The 17576-nt window shown below is 45.7% G+C and overlaps 1 protein-coding gene across 4 annotated transcripts in view; it reads right to left on the reverse strand.

Annotated features, from left to right (window-relative positions):
* Positions 1-17576, reverse strand: part of USP12 (ubiquitin specific peptidase 12) — an 87132-nt gene that overhangs the window by 18550 nt on the left and 51006 nt on the right. The gene's annotated exons all lie outside the window — the stretch shown is intronic.

Below are 17576 nucleotides of genomic sequence, written 5' to 3' on the forward strand. Positions count from 1 at the left end.
CGACTGCTAGATCTTATCCCTGAACGAGAAGAAAATAGGATTCGTTCACCTCAATCTTTCTGATTTAAGTACATACTTATGTCCTTTTGAACTCTAAAATGTGGTAGACTTTTCCCTTTCTGACTTAGGATCAGAATAAAAGCTTGGAAAGTGGTACCCTGGTTAGGGGAAAGGAAGACAGGGATTTTGGCAAAAACTAAGATAAGTGCTGAAGGTCATCTTGTCACTAGGGAATAGCAAATATGGAGGACTAAGATGAACTACAAGAATTCTCATTTTCTTGGCCAACCTGATTGCTACCCAGAACTAATGTCAGAAGGCAGAATCAGAAATCCACCAAATGGAAAATCTTGAAGGGCAGTTTGCACAACCCTAAGGGGACTAAGTACAGTTGCCCTAGAACCAATGAGGGGCTATCTGAAACGCAGAGGAAAAGATTCCACTGGTACATCACCTATGCAAGACTGAAGATTCTGAAGTGCAGAGCCTTTAATGTAAAAGTGTCTTCAATGGAAAATCTTCTGTAGAAAATCTAATATGGGGGGGGATTCTGATTCTTCTTTCTAAAAAAAAGGCTTATCCTGTATCATGTGGAAAGTGCTACCTTTGCCTCATCGTACTACTTTCGTTTTCTCTTTTTTGTGGGTGCAGCGTGGTAAATAAGTTATTTATGCCTTCTCATAACACATGAACTAGGAGAAATTAATTGGCAGCAGGTTTAAAACAAACAAAAGGAAGTATTTCTTCACACAGCGCATAGTCAACCTATGTAACTCTTTGCCAAAGGATATTGTGAAGGCCAAGATTATAACAGGGTTCAAAAAAGAACTAGAGAAATTCATGGAGGATAGGTCCATCAATGGCTATTAGCCAGAATGGGCAGGGATGGTGTCTTTAGCTTCTGTTTGCCAGAAGCTTGGAATGAGTGACAGGGAAGGGATCACTTGATGATTACCTGTTCTCTTCATTCTCTCTGGTGGACCTGGCATTGGCCACTGTCGTAAGACAGGATACTGGGCTAGATGGACCTTTTGGTCTGACCCAGTATGGCCGTTCTTATGGTCAGGGCACCCAGAGAGGATTTACCACTTCAGGAGTGCCCTGTTGTGGACCAATTCAAGAGATTTAATACACTTGGGTTCTAGGCATTACTGGGCCCAAGATGGTTGTCAGCATGAGAGCAGAGGGATTTATACCCCTTGGGAAAGAATCAGCAGGTCTAGACAACACCTATGAGGGTGTATTTTCCTTGAATTAACCTTCTGAACACCAAGAAATGCTAACCCAACTGCACTGGGTGTTTTTGTGCTGTGCTGAGAAGGTATCCTTGTGTGCTAAGATGCTCATGTCCAATGCTATGTGTATTCTGGCTGGGACAAGAGGAGAAAAGGAGGGATAGTATCAGGCTGCCTCATCTCCTGCAGAATCAAGAAACCTTGAAGTATGTGGAGATGTAGATGAGAACCCTAACCCACATTGAAGCACATGTGAATAACAGTGAAGTGACAAAGGAGTGTGAATGGAATTGTCGAACAGATATATCCCTCCTTCAAATCCATAGGATCAGCCAAGGCATACTAGCCCAGACGTCCATGACTGTGAGGTGGTACACCTTCCATAAGGATAGGTTACTCACCACGTAGTAACTTCGGTTCAAGATGTGCTGTCTCTTTGTGTAGTGCATTTCTGGGTTGCACAGGTGGCTCCATACACCCAGGACTGGAGATTTTTCCTTAGCACTGTCTGCCTGATCCATATGCATGTGTCACCACTCTCCTTGCAATCTGCATTTAGGGAATAAAGGAGGCTGCCAAACCACCAGCAACTTAGTTCCTTCTCTACCGTCAGTCGCCAGAAGGGGAAACCAGGTAATGGGGAATTAGGGCAGGCAGTGCACTAGCCACAAGGACAACATCTTAAAGACCTGAAGTTATTACAAGGTAAGTAACCCCTCCTTCTCCAATTAATTTGTCTTATGTATAGTGCACTTCAGTTCATTCACAAGCAGTGTCTCTTTAAAGCAGGTGGGTGTCTGGTGTCCTGTAACAACAGATTGCAGAACTGCTCTACCTAACGCACCATCAGAAGCAGCTACTTGCACCAAGGAATAGTGTCTCGCAAAGATGTCTACAAAACTCCAATTTGCTGCTGTGCAGATGTCAGTAAGGGAGACAACTCTAAGGGACACTTCAGATGCTGCCTGAGCTCTAGTCAAGTGTGCTCTCACAATACCCTCAAGGGAGATGTTAATCTTGTAGCAGAGTAGAATGCACACTGAGATCTATTTCAACTATTTCTGGTACTAAATGGCCTCTCCTTTCATTTGTTCCACAAATGATACAGTCTATGACATTTGAAGCAATTTCATCCTTTGCAGGTAAAAAGTAAGAGCCTACACACATCCAGTTAAGTGCCATGCGACCTCTTCCCTGCTAGAAAGAGGTTTACTGTTAAAAACAGTAGCTAGATACTTCAGTTCATGTGAAACTCTGATATCACCTTAAGAATGAATTTCAGATGTAGTTTCATGGATACCTTGGCCTAGCGGAGAACTGTATGGAGGGAGGAGAAGGAAGGGGGAATAAACCATGAGCACTGCCTAGCTCTTAGACTTTGATTTAGATGATAGTGACCAAAAATGCTATCTTCATGGAGATATGTAGTAGACAGCACAATGCCAGGGGCTTGAACAAAGACTAAGTAAGGGTTGATAAAACAAGGTTCAAGCCCCAGGCTAGTACATGTTTTGCCACTGGAGGGAAGTCTAGACTTACATCTTTCAGGAAGTGGGCAGTGACTGGGTGGGAAAAGAGAGAATAAACGTACATCTACGCTGCACACTCTTCACAGTGGCATATAGAATACATACACTATGCCTCCCTAGCATGGGTATAAATAGCAAGGTAGATGGTGCTGCACTGCTTTGGAATGTAAAGATAGTCCCGAACCCTGAAGGTATGCACCCTATACAGCTTTCTACACGCTGAAGCAGTGGCTCCCATGTCTACACTGCTATTTTTTGCAGTATAGTTTCCTGCTGCCTCCTCATTGATAGAGCTTTTCCCCATCACATGAGAGTTGCCAAAGCTTGTCCCCATGGCAGGGAAACACTCGGGAAGCAAGGAGGCAGTGGGAAAAGGCTCCGCCAGCTCCTCACTCCTGGAGCTTTTCCCTGCTACCTCTCCTTTGCCAGAGTCTTTCACTGACGCAAGTAGCTACACAATACAGCGTGGATGCAGCCTGCTTTCTACTTGGGCATGTAGCTACACATACACAGCACACTGTCACCAGTGGTGTGCAGTGCAGACATAGCCTACCCTGAGAGACCCAAACAACAGCCCTAAAGATTTTAAGTAGAAGAGGTAGTTCACTATATGTGGATTCTTTGCTCAAAAGAAGGAAATTCCTTGTCTATTGTGCAAATCATCTCCATTTTTATTTGTAAAATTTCGCAGTAGAGTCCCTTTCTACTGCTGTTCAAAATGCCATGTACATCAGCTCAACAGGCCTTTCCTAACACTGACATCAAACCAAGTACCATCCCCTGAGGTGAAGCATAGCTGATTTGGGTTGGCAAGTCCACCCTTCCCCCTAGGTTAATATCCCGGGGAAGGCACTGAGGAGGTCAGGACAGTTGCAAAAGAATAGGGTACCAGAAATGATGGTCCCAATCTGATGCTATGAGGGCAACTTGCACCTTGTACATTCTGATTTTCTTCAACACTTAGGGTATGGCTACACTACGGGATTATTCCGATTTTACAGAAACCGGTATTTGGAAACAGATTGTATAAAGTTGAGTGCACGCAGCCACACTAAGCACATTAATTCGGTGGTGCGCATTCATGTACCGAGGCTAGCGTCGATTTCCAGAGCGTTGCACTGTGGGTAGATATCCCATAGCTCCCGCAGTCTCCCCCTCCCATTGGAATTCTGGGTTGAGATCCCAATGCATGATGAGGTAAAAAGTGTCGCGGGTGATTCTGGGTAAATGTCAGTCAATCCTCCTTCTGTGAAAGCAATGGCAGACAATCATTTCGCGCCCTTTTCCCCGGATTGCCCTGGCAGACGCCATAGCATGGCAACCATGGAGCCGTTCAGCCTTTTTTCACTGGTCACCATATGTCTACTGGATGCTGCTGACAGACGCGGTACTGCAGTGCTACACAGCAGTATCCCCTTGCCTCTGCAAGTTAGCAGAGACGGTTACCAGTCATATTGTACTGTCTGCTGCTTTGCAAGTTGGCAATGACGGTTACCAGTCATATTGTACCGTCTGCTGCTGTCATGGGTGCTCCTGGCTGGCTTCGGTGAGGTCGGCCAAGGGCACATGGACAAAAATGGGAATGACTCCCCAGGTCATTCCCTTCTTTAAGTTTTGTCTAATGGGGAGTTAATCCTGCCTAGAATATCAGGCAAGTCTACTAAAAAACCAGAGAGGCAAACAGCCGCTCATTGTCAAAGCCCCAGACATCCTGCAGAAATGATGAGCTGCATGCCATTCTAGGGGATGCCCCTGCAACAACCCCACCTGTTGCTTCCCTCCTCCCACACCCCTTCTGGGCTACTATGGCAGTTATCCCCACATTTGTGTGTTGAAGTAATAAAGAATGCATGAATAAGAAACAACACTGACTTTATTGAGATAAAACAGGGGAGAGTGCAGCCCCCAGCTGCTATGATATTTCAGGCAGGACTGAATCTTCAGGAGACAAAACTTAAAGAAGGGAATGACCGGGAGTCATTCCCATTTTTGCCCAGGCGCCCCTGGCTGACCTCACCGAGGCCAGCCAGGAGCACTCACGGGATGATGACGATGGATACCAGTCCTATTGTACTGTCTGCCATCCGCAAGGCAAGGCAAGGGGATGCTGCTGTGTAGCGCTGCAGCACCATGTCTGCAGCAGCATCCAGTAGACATACGGTGACATTGAAAAAAGGTGAGAAACAATTTTTTTCTTTTCTTTCATGGGGTGGGGGGGAGGAATTGACGACATATACCCTGAACCACCCGCGACGATGTTTTGGGCATTGGGAGCTCAGCCAAGAATGCAAATGGTTTTCAGAGACTGCAGGAACTGTGGGATAGCTAGAGTCCTCAGTTCCCCCTCTCTCCGTGAGCGTCCATTTGATTCTTTGGCTTCCCATTACGCTTGTCATGCAGCACTGTGCTGAGTCCTTGCTGTGGCCACTGTCTATTATAGCCTTGGAGATTTTTTCAAATGCTTTGGCATTTTGTCTTTTGGAACGGAGTTCTGATAAAATAGATTCATCTCTCCATACAGTTATCAGCTTCAGTATCTCCCATACAGTCTATGCTGGAGCTCTTTTTTGATTCTGGGACTGCATGGTCACCTGTGCTGATCGGCGCTCCATGCTGAGCAAACAGGAAATGAAATTCAAAAGTTCGCGGGGCTTTTCCTGTCTACCTGGCCAGTGCATCCGAATTCAGATTGCTGTCCAGAGCAGTCACAATAGTGCACTGCGGGATAGCTCCCAGAGGCCAATACCGTTGAATTGCAGCCACACTAATCCTAATCCAAAATGGCAATACCGATTTCAGCGCTACTCCCCTCGTCGGGGAGGAGTACAGATATCGGTATTAAGAGCCATTTATATTGATATAAAGGACTTCGTTGTGTGGATGGGTGCAGGGTTAATTTGGTTTAACGCTGCTACATTCACTATAAACTCATAGTGTTGACCAGGCCTTAAAGTAATAAGGAGGGGAATTGAGTGTTTCAGGACTCCTGACCATTACATGAGAAAATCATCACCCAAATCATCTGGCACTTGTTCACGTGGGACATGAAGAGATCTGTGGATGCAAGATCCCACACCCATAACATCTCCCAGAAAGTTGGATCATGCTGGTCCCATTCAAATTCTGTGGAGAAATGTCTGCTTATAGAATCTACCAGAATGTTCTGGATTCCTGGCAGGTGGACAGCAGTCAGGGTAATATACATGGGAATACTATAGTTCCAAGGGCAACAGATCCACCCATAGCTGAGGAGTGTGCTCCTCCTTGCTTGGTGATGTTATAGGTTGCCAACACATCCAATAACACATCCACTGCCCTAGCCCTTTAAATAGTTGCGGAAGCCCTGGGGAAGCGGCGTGGTGGTAGAAGCAACAGGAGCCCCGGACTTTTTACCCCACGGCTCCAGCAGTGGTGCTCTGGTGGTAATTTAAAGGGCCTGGGGCTCCAGTCCCTGCTGGGAGCCCCAGGCCCTTTAAATTGCCCCCTGGGGAAGCCGGGCCACTCCAGTACAGCACACTGGCTCTTGCTGGCATGCCATACTGGGGCTTGGGTGCGGGCCCTCTCAGGAGTGGGGCCCAAATTCAGGGGAATTGGTTGAATTTACCTAAAGCCGTGTCATAAACAGATAGCTAAGGGTTAATGTCTCTTTCACCTGAAACACCTGACCAGAGAACCAATCAGGAAACTGGATTTTTTCAACTTTGGGTGGAGGGAATTGTGTGTCTGAGTCTTTTGTCTGTCTGCCTGCTGTCTCTGAGCTTTGGAGAAGTAGTTCTATTTTCTAATCTTCTGTTTCTAAGTGTAAGGACAAAGAGATCAGATAGTAAGTTATATGGTTTCTTTTCTTTGGTATTTGCATGAATATAAGTGCTGGAGTGCTTTAATTTGTATTCTTTTTGAATAAGGCTGTTTATTCAATATTCTTTTAAGCAATTAGCCCTGTGTTGTATCATCTTATACAGAGAGAACGTTTGTATGTATTTTTCTTTCTTTTTTTATATAAAGCTTTCTTTTAAGACCTGTTGGAGTTTTCTTTACTTCAGGGAAATTAAGTCTGTACTCACCAGGGAATTGGTGGGAGGAAGAAATCAAGGGGAGATCTGTGTGTTGGATTGCTAGCCTGATTTTGCATTTCCTCTGGGTGAAGAGGAAAGTGCTTTTGTTCCAGGATTGGAAACGGAGAGGGCAAGTCCCTCGGTTTGGATTCACAGAGCTTGTGTCTGTGTATCTCTCCAGGAGCATCTGGAGGGGGGAAGGGAAAAAGGATTATTTCCCTTTGTTGTGAGACTCAAGGGATTTGGGTCTTGGGGTCCCCAGGGAAGGTTTTTCAGGGGGACCAGAGTGCCCCAAAACACTCTAATTTTTTGGGTGGTGGCAGCAAGTACCAGGTCCAAGCTGGTAACTAAGCTTGGAGGTTTTCATGCTAACCCCCATATTTTGGACGCTAAGGTCCAAAATCTGGGACTAAGGTTATGATATGGTGTAGCAGTGGTGGGATCTAGACAGAATCCAGAAGCCAGTAGGAATATTATATTTTTCTTTTCTCTGCTAAGGGCTTTTTAGCAGAGAGAAAGAGTTTGGTTTTAAAAGGGAACCAGAGAGAATTTTTTTTTTCTGCTCTCTCTGGCAGTGTGTGCCTTGCATGTTAAGCAAGAAGTCGTTAAGGGCTATCACCAGTCTTTTGTCATGCAATAGCCCTCCCATTAGGAGGCAAGTACCAGCACTTATATGCATGCAAATAAAGTGGTTTTTCTGGTTTCCCTTCATTGAACATTAGCTAGAGAGAGAAAGGGAAAAAAGCACTGTTGCTAGGCAGACTCCAGGAGGGAACAGAGCCTGCAGTTCAAAAGAGAAACACCGGAGGGCACCCCAACACAAGAAAACAGGAACCATGTCTACCAGGACAAAAATGGAGGCCGAAGACCAATTCAAAGAAGCTGAACACAGGCGAGAGATGGAAAAACACAAACAGGAACTAGAAATAAAACAAAAAGAGATGGAGATAAAAGAAAAGGAAGAAAACCTCAAACTGGCAGCCTTCCAAAGAGAACAGGCAGCCCAAGAGGCAGCACACAAAAGAAAACTAGAAGAAGAAGAGGTGGCCCACCGCCGAGAAATGGAAAAAACAACAAAAGAGAATGAAGAGAAGGAAAAACAGAGAAAACATGAACTGGAGTTGGCAAAAGCTGGGCTGCATGTGCCAGCCACCCCTAACAACCCGGCGCCAATTATTGCTCCACAGCACAGGAAATTTCCCACCTACAAGGCAGGTGATGACACCGAGGCCTTCTTGGAAAATTTTGAAAGAGCCTGTCTTGGGTACAGCATCCCCGAAGACCAGTACATGGTAGAATTAAGGCCACACCTCAGTGGACCTTTAGCAGAGGTGGCAGCTGAAATGCCTAAGCTGCAAATGAATGACTATAAACTTTTTCAAACCAAGGCCAGATACAGGATGGGGATAACCCCAGATCATGCCCGTCGGCGTTTCAGAACCCAAAAGTGGAAACCAGAGGTGTCATTTCCCAAACACGCCTACTACATTGCAAAAAACTATGAGGCCTGGTTAACAGGAAACAACATTCAAACCTTGGAAGAACTGAACCTCCTCATACAAATGGAGCAGTTCTTGGATGGTGTTCCTGAAGACATCACACGGTATATACAAGATAGAAATCCCAAAGATATCGCTGAGGCGGGGGAAATTGGAGCCAAATGGATGGAACTGGCAGAAAGCAAGAAAGCTACTGTCAAGGGGAACGATTACCCCAGGGGGCACACAGACCATAAACCCTACAACCGAGGACAGCCAAAGACCCCACATACCACCCAAGTAAAGCCACAGATACCCTACTCTTCAACCTCACCAGTCTCCAGTAACTCACCTCGGCCCAGTGACCCATCAGATGGAAGATGCTTTAAGTGTAATGAACTGGGACATATCAAGGCCAACTGTCCAAAGAACACCATGCGAGTGCAATTCATTACACCACCATCACACCAAAGATCCCCAAGCCCGGATGCCTCTCAAATACCCGTGGAGCGAAGGGAAAATTTGAGAGTGGGCGGAAAGAAGGTTACTGCGTGGAGAGACACGGGGGCACAAGTGTCAGCTATCCACCAATCCTTCGTTGACCCCAAATTCATCAACCCAAAGGCCAAAGTTACAATTTACCCCTTCATGTCACAAGCTGTAGACTTGCCTACAGCTCAACTGCCTGTCCAGTACAAAGGCTGGTCAGGAATGTGGACTTTTGCAGTCTATGACAATTATCCTATCCCCATGCTACTGGGGGAAGACTTGGCCAACCAGGTGAGGCGGGCCAAGAGAGTGGGAATAGTTACCCGTAGCCAAACCAGGCAAGCTTCCAGACCCATTCCTGTTCCTGAGCCGTCCACAGAGGCCCCGTCTGTGTTACCAGAGACCCAGACAGAGGTAGTGGACCCGGATTCCATGCCTACCACTGAAACAGCCACAGCATCTCCAGTCCCAGGCCCGGAACTGGAACAGCAACCAGCACCAGCAAGTGCAACCACATCTTCAACCTCAACGCCAGAGGGCGCCAGCGAGCCAGAACTGGCAGAAGCAAAACACAGCCATACCCAAAAGGCTCAGCCAGAGCCTGAAATACCCTCAGGTGCACCAGCGGAGAGCGGTTCACCAGCAACGGAAACAACCCCATCACCTACATCGCTTCCAGAGGGACCAAGCACAAGTCCACAGTCTGAGGAAGAACTGGTGACCCCAGCCTCAAGGGAACAGTTCCAGGCTGAGCAGGAAGTAGATGACAGCCTTCAGAAAGCGTGGGCGGCGGCACGGAGCACCCCACCGCCTCTCAGCTCTTCTAATCGATCCCGGTTTGTTATAGACCAAGGACTTTTATACAAGGAAATTCTTTCTGGTGGACACCGGGAAGAATGGCAGCCGCAAAAACAGTTGGTGGTTCCAACTAAGTACCGGGGGAAGCTCTTAAGCTTAGCCCATGATCATCCCAGTGGCCATGCTGGGGTGAACAGAACCAAGGACCGGTTGGGGAAGTCCTTCCACTGGGAGGGGATGGGCAAGGATGTTGCCAAGTATGTCCGGTCTTGTGAGGTATGCCAAAGAGTGGGTAAGCCTCAAGACCAGGTCAAGGCCCCTCTCCAGCCACTCCCCATAATTGAGGTCCCATTTCAGCGAGTAGCTGTGGATATTCTGGGCCCTTTCTCAAAAAAGACGCCCAGAGGAAAGCAGTACGTACTGACTTTAGTGGACTTTGCTACCCGATGGCCAGAAGCAGTAGCTCTAGGCAACACCAGGGCTAACACTGTGTGCCTGGCCCTAACAGACATCTTTGCCAGGGTAGGTTGGCCCTCTGACATCCTTACAGATTCAGGGTCTAATTTCCTGGCAGGGACCATGGAAAAACTGTGGGAAACTCATGGGGTGAACCACTTGGTTGCCACCCCGTACCACCATCAAACCAATGGCCTGGTGGAAAGGTTCAATGGAACTTTGGGGGCCATGATACGAAAATTCATCAACGAATTCTCCAATAATTGGGACCTAGTGTTGCAGCAGTTGCTGTTTGCCTACAGGGCTGTACCACATCCCAGTTTAGGGTTTTCACCATTTGAACTTGTGTATGGTCACGAGGTTAAGGGGCCTTTACAGTTGGTGAAGCAGCAATGGGAAGGGTTTACGCCTTCTCCAGGAACTAACATTCTGGACTTTGTAAGCAACCTACAAAGCACCCTCCAACACTCTTTAGCCCTTGCTAAAGAGAACCTAAAGGATGCTCAAGAAGAGCAAAAGGCCTGGTATGACAGACATGCCAGAGAACGTTCCTTCAAGGTAGGAGACCAGGTTATGGTCTTGAAGGCGCAACAGGCCCATAAGATGGAAGCATCATGGGAAGGGCCATTCACGGTCCAAGAGCGCCTGGGAGCTGTAAACTACCTCATAGCATTTCCCAATTCCTCACTAAAGCCTAAAGTGTACCATGTTAATTCTCTCAAGCCTTTCTATTCCAGAGATTTACAGGTTTGTCAGTTTACAGTCCAGGGAGATGATGCTGAGTGGCCTGACGGTGTCTACTATGACGGGAAAAAAGACGGTGGCGTGGAAGAGGTGAACCTCTCAACCACCCTGGAACGTCTGCAGCGGCAACAAATCAAGGAGCTGTGCACTAGCTTCGCCGCATTGTTCTCAGCCACCCCAGGACGGACTGAACGGGCATACCACTCCATTGATACAGGTAATGCTCACCCAATCAGAACCCCACCCTACCGGGTGTCTCCTCATGCCCAAGCTGCTATAGAACGGGAGATCCAGAACATGCTACAGATGGGTATAATCCGCCCATCTACCAGTGCATGGGCATCTCCAGTGGTTCTGGTACCCAAACCAGATGGGGAAATACGCTTTTGCGTGGACTACCGTAAGCTAAATGCGGTAACTCGTCCGGACAACTATCCAATGCCACGCACTGATGAGCTATTGGAGAAGTTGGGACGTGCCCAGTTCATCTCTACAATAGACTTAACCAAAGGGTACTGGCAAGTACCGCTAGATGAACCTGCCAAGGAGAGGTCAGCATTCGTCACCCATGCGGGGGTGTATGAATTCAATGTCCTTCCTTTCGGCCTTCGAAATGCACCCGCCACCTTCCAGAGGCTGGTAGATGGTCTACTAGCTGGACTGGGAGAATTTGCAGTTGCCTACCTCGATGATGTGGCCATTTTTTCCGACTCCTGGCCCGAACACCTACTCCACCTGGAAAAGGTCTTTGAGCGCATCAGGCAGGCAGGACTAACTGTTAAGGCCAAAAAGTGTCAAATAGGCCAAAACAGAGTGACTTACCTGGGGCACCAGGTGGGTCGAGGAACCATAAACCCCCTACAGGCCAAGGTGGATGCTATCCAAAAGTGGCCTGTCCCACGGTCCAAAAAGCAAGTCCAATCCTTCTTAGGCTTGGCCGGATACTACAGGCGATTTGTACCACACTACAGCCAAATCGCTGCCCCATTGACCGACCTGACCAAAAAGACCCAGCCAAATGCAGTTAAGTGGACTGATGAGTGTCAAAAGGCCTTTACCCAACTTAAGGCAACACTCATGTCTGACCCTGTACTCAGGGCCCCGGATTTTGACAAGCCATTCCTAGTAACCACAGATGCATCTGAGCGTGGTATAGGAGCAGTGCTCATGCAGGAAGCAACAGATCACAACTTCCATCCTGTCGTGTTCCTCAGCAAGAAACTGTCTGAGAGGGAAAGTCACTGGTCAGTCAGTGAAAAGGAATGCTATGCCATTGTGTACGCCCTGGAAAAGCTATGCCCATATGTTTGGGGACGGCGGTTCCAACTACAAACTGACCATGCTGCACTAAAGTGGCTTCATACTGCCAAGGGGAACAACAAGAAACTTCTTCGTTGGAGTTTAGCTCTTCAAGATTTTGATTTTGAAATTCAACACATCACAGGAGCTTCTAACAAAGTTGCTGATGCACTCTCCCGTGAGAGTTTCCCAGAATCCAGTAGTTAAAAAGTGTTCTTAAAATGTAAAAGTCTGTTAGTTATATACTTAGTGGTATATGTAAAGGTGCATGTGTTGTATTACCCTGGTTATTTTCAAGTTCTAGAAGGAAATTGCCGCCAGTGAGCTTCCCCACTGTCTGCAATTTGGGGGGCGTGTCATAAACAGATAGCTAAGGGTTAATGTCTCTTTCACCTGAAACACCTGACCAGAGAACCAATCAGGAAACCAGATTTTTTCAACTTTGGGTGGAGGGAATTGTGTGTCTGAGTCTTTTGTCTGTCTGCCTGCTGTCTCTGAGCTTTGGAGAAGTAGTTCTATTTTCTAATCTTCTGTTTCTAAGTGTAAGGACAAAGAGATCAGATAGTAAGTTATATGGTTTCTTTTCTTTGGTATTTGCATGAATATAAGTGCTGGAGTGCTTTAATTTGTATTCTTTTTGAATAAGGCTGTTTATTCAATATTCTTTTAAGCAATTAGCCCTGTGTTGTATCATCTTATACAGAGAGAACGTTTGTATGTATTTTTCTTTCTTTTTTTATATAAAGCTTTCTTTTAAGACCTGTTGGAGTTTTCTTTACTTCAGGGAAATTAAGTCTGTACTCACCAGGGAATTGGTGGGAGGAAGAAATCAAGGGGAGATCTGTGTGTTGGATTGCTAGCCTGATTTTGCATTCCCTCTGGGTGAAGAGGAAAGTGCTTTTGTTCTAGGATTGGAAACGGAGAGGGCAAGTCCCTCGGTTTGGATTCACAGAGCTTGTGTCTGTGTATCTCTCCAGGAGCATCTGGAGGGGGGAAGGGAAAAAGGATTATTTCCCTTTGTTGTGAGACTCAAGGGATTTGGGTCTTGGGGTCCCCAGGGAAGGTTTTTCAGGGGGACCAGAGTGCCCCAAAACACTCTAATTTTTTGGGTGGTGGCAGCAAGTACCAGGTCCAAGCTGGTAACTAAGCTTGGAGGTTTTCATGCTAACCCCCATATTTTGGACGCTAAGGTCCAAAATCTGGGACTAAGGTTATGATAAGCCGGCTCTGCCAACAAGTTGGGAGGTGGGAGGAAAAAAATAGGTACTCTGACCCTTTAACAGGTACAAAATGTCTGTTTTCAGCCCACAGGTACACTGGTGGGATCATGGCAAGCATCTGCCAAAGAGTTCTGGTAGGTTAGAGGATGGTCTTAACAGGGGCACAACTCATACTCATGCTATTCAAGAAGTCCGTCAGTTTGTGTGGTGCTTTCTGGACCTTTTCCATGGGGATTTGTAGCGACTCTGTTACCCTCTTAAGTAAGTCCTGGAAGGCCTTTGTGTAATCAGGATGTGGTGGTGAAGCTGGAATCACCCCCTTGTCTCAGGAACAGGACGATAAGGTCACTAGCACAGAATCCTCCTGGTCATGTTGCTCTTTTCTTATTTATGCTGCTATAATTGCATGTCTTCAGGAGGCTGACAAAGCTCTTCCTCTTCTCTCAGAATCCTGGATCTCCTTTATCCTCTTGTTAGATAAAAGACCTTACTGGGCAGTAGTTTCACAGATCTTCCAGGCCCCAATACTACCATTGTGGGGTCTCATATCTCCTTGGTGCAGGGCCTTGGTACAGTACGAGGTACCAGAAGGCATAGTGAGGTACTCTTTCACATAAAAGTAGTGAGGTACCTTGGAGACACCCGATGTTCTGTCTGGGCTCAATCCTCTCAAAGAACCCTTCAGAGCACAGTCCAGGAGTGGGTGTCTGTCATAGTTCTCTTATGACTCAGAAGTTGTGAAGCTCAGATCCAGTGTGAGCACCCTGTTGTTGACAGTACTGTGTTTCAACACCTACTTTTACATGAGGATGGAGAGGAATACTATAGGGATAATGATATCAGATCCCAAACTGTGATGCCAAAATGGCGTCTAGAAGGGAATGGAACATATATTCCGACAACACTGGAGTCGAGAAGCGAGCCAAAGTCAATGGAGTAATTTCCATAACTCAAGCTATTGAACTAGAGGGCATCAGATCTATGGATACCAAAGTGGGTTTTGGTGTCAAAGAACCACTCCCACTGCTGGAGGTACTGCTGTTTTTTCATTTGAGGAAGTCCCAGACTGGTCCTTCCTGGTACTGGATAGTCCCACTTCAGAGTACAAAGCTCCCAATGACTTGGTATGGGATGGAGACTTCTACCTCTTTTTAGAAGTCTTGGTCAGAGGATCTTCCCTCTTGTCCTTATGGTAGCATTTGTGTCTCTTTTCCCTCATCTGTCTTAGCTCTGTTCTCTAATGTCTCTTGGAGTCAGAAGGGAGACAGAGGTCTTGGAACTGTCCAGAACCGAATAAGAGGAGCCATTCCTACCCTTTTTTGGGGGGGGGGGAGGGGAGGGTGTCTCTCCAGTCAGAAATTGTTTCTGTCTTCATGGGCTCCTCCATGAGGAACATATGGGGTCAGAACTCCCTATACTGCTAAGTCCTACTTTGGAACAACCTGCATAAACTGCAGCCAGAAGGGACGTGGGTTACCCCCAGGCAGTACAGACAAGTGTCATGAAATCTGTGACCCAGAAAGGGTTTATGTCATTTAATGAAATTTTTGAAGCCAGGAATGATCCTTGACATACTCTCCTGCAACAGTTGGAAGACAGAAGTTTTTGTTTGTTTGTTTGTTGTTGCTGGGTTTTTTGGGAGCGGGGGGAGAGCGCGCTGAGAGGAGCTCAGCAGCAACTCCCTGCCCTGGAGTGTGTGTGTGGGGGCGTGTACTGAAAGTTAGGAGAGAGTTTCTCAGGTGCGGTTCCTTAACTATCTATTTAAAAGTTTACAGAAAGAAGCTGAAGTCAGTACAGATACTGAAGCTCCAACCAAGGAAAGAACTAAGATGGTGACAGTCTGACAGCTCCCCTTATCTCCTTGGTGAGGAGCATGAGGAGAGCAGGGACACACGTGCAGACCAGATGTAAAAAGTGCTAGGGAAAAAAATCTCCAGCCCTGGGTACATGCGTTACCCTGAAGTGCACTACACATAGGAACAGTCACTCAAAAAAAGAATCAGCCCTTCAGAGGACTCAGATACTGTCTGGTGAATAATGTCACATGGGTGCACAAAGCCACAAAGACTAACATTTGTAGAATCACTCCATATTTCTCAAAGGTTCGGCGGTCACAAAGTATATGGTTTATCTCTGTGCCAAGAAAGATTTTGCAGTTGTGGAGTCCACATAAGCTATAATCCTACCTTCTGTACTGGTACGAAAATGGACTTTTGTTTAGATGAAACCCAACAATCTACGAACAGAATGCACACCTTGAGAATCTATGACACACTTTGTGAGTAGCATGTTAGGTACAGGCATGCTTGGGAGTCTGAGAAAAGCAGTTATATTTTCAGTTCAGTAAAAACGTCTAGTTCCATACAAAGGCCAGATCTTGGTGTAATATTATTAGAAGTCTTCTCCTACTCCAGATTAGAAGTGTATCTGATGATCCATCTGCATCACTGAATATACCTGCAATCTATTGTTGACCTCCAAAGGATTCTGGATTTTTTTTTTTAAACCTTTCTGGGAAAAGAGGAACAGGAAATGCCACATTATTATAACTTCACAGTCCCAGAGACTACCTCAGCTAATGATCTCCTTGAAGCATCCCTACAGAAGCTTTGGTCCCTGTTGGTGAGTTTTCCCCACCTTTTAAGGAAGCTGATTGACTGGTTTTGTCTGTTACAACTGCAGAAATTGCTTCAGTCAGTGCCTTGCTCCACTGAGGTAGGCAAGCTTTTCCTCAGTGGAAGTAGGAAAAAAAACAAACCCTTAAAAGGCCCTCCAGGAAAGCACCATTGAAATTTCTGTTTTCAAAGCCTTCTCTCAAAGACAAACAACAAACAGACCTGGTCAGAAAGCTCACGTTCTATATGTTGCTTTTAAAGCAGGAATTCTAGAGAGGCAGAGGGGGAAAAACTAGAGAGAGCAGGAATATCCTGGATGTAACTGTTTTTCATCTGACCTGTCAGAGCAAGTGAGAAGGAGGAACCCAGTGTGTGTAGCATCACAAATTGAGCCACAGAATAGGGAGAAGCAACAGAGAGCCCTGTGGCACCTTTTAGACTAACAAATGTATTGGAGCATAAGCTTTCGTGGGTGAACACCCACTTCGTCAGATGCATAGGGAGATTTAGCATTTCTGTTATTTCAGATATCACAATAAAACTTGGTATACAAATCATCAGATAAGTTGAAAACATGTTTCCCATCAGGCAGGGTAAATTAGCTGTTTCTTTGGTGTCAAGAGAAAAAAGCTCCCATGCTTTCTGATCTTAAGTGCCAAATTAAACTGTCCAAAACAGGATCAACAACTCTTTTGACTAAATAGTAAATCAAACTAGACGCAACAACCTGAATAATTAATTGAGTTAATGAACAAACTTTTGTCTTAATTTTGAATTTCTTAAATAGTTATCACTTAAAAGTACTAAGTATTTTTGTTACAAATGCCAACCAAGATTGTGGCCCCCATTTTGTAGGTGCTGTACACACACACGAGACTGTCCCTCTCTAAAGAACTAACAATTCAAATAAACACCACAGTGCTGAAGAAAAGAAGTATTTTGCAGATGGGGAAGTGAGGCACAGAGAAATCAAGTGACTTGCCCAGTCACACACCAATTCAGTGGTAGAGCCAAGAACTGAAGCCAAGTATCTAAAGACTCAGTCCACTACCTTAACCACAAGACCATCCTTTCTCTCAAAACAATATTTTATTGTTTGACTGAAAAATCTGCTTTTAGAAACAGGTGGTTATTTATAGCAGTCTTGAACTCAGACAAAAACTAGCAAAAATGTAAAATCTATCAAACAAAGAAGGAAGACAAAAGCTTTATCTTAAAAAAAAATTTACCAAGTGCTCCGTGTAGCACAAAAGCTTGTGCCTTCCACCAATGGAAATTGGTCCAATAAAAGACATTACCTCACCTTTCGTCATGCCAATGAGAAATTAATAGCTCAGCAAGTCTAAAAATATTTTCAGTTTTGTTCCCAAAATGCTGCCCTAAACAGATAAATTTAAAACAGATCTGCCCATCCCAATAACCAAAACACAAAACTCTTGAATACTACATTAAAATCAACAAATTTTGCTTTTGACAAAGCTACCTTTTTACCAGAAAGAAGTCACGAGGGAAAAAATTAGTTCCAATACCCAGAAGTGAATTCAACATCTCTTATTACCCACCGTATATAATATATAACTGCTGAAAATCACGTGGTACATCCAAGTCAATTGAGCTGGAAGATATACTTGTGGATCAATTTTCAGAGTGGTAGCTGT

This window comes from Gopherus evgoodei, chromosome 1, assembly GCF_007399415.2.
Source record: "Gopherus evgoodei ecotype Sinaloan lineage chromosome 1, rGopEvg1_v1.p, whole genome shotgun sequence".
In the NCBI taxonomy this organism is placed as follows: Eukaryota; Metazoa; Chordata; order Testudines; family Testudinidae; genus Gopherus; species Gopherus evgoodei.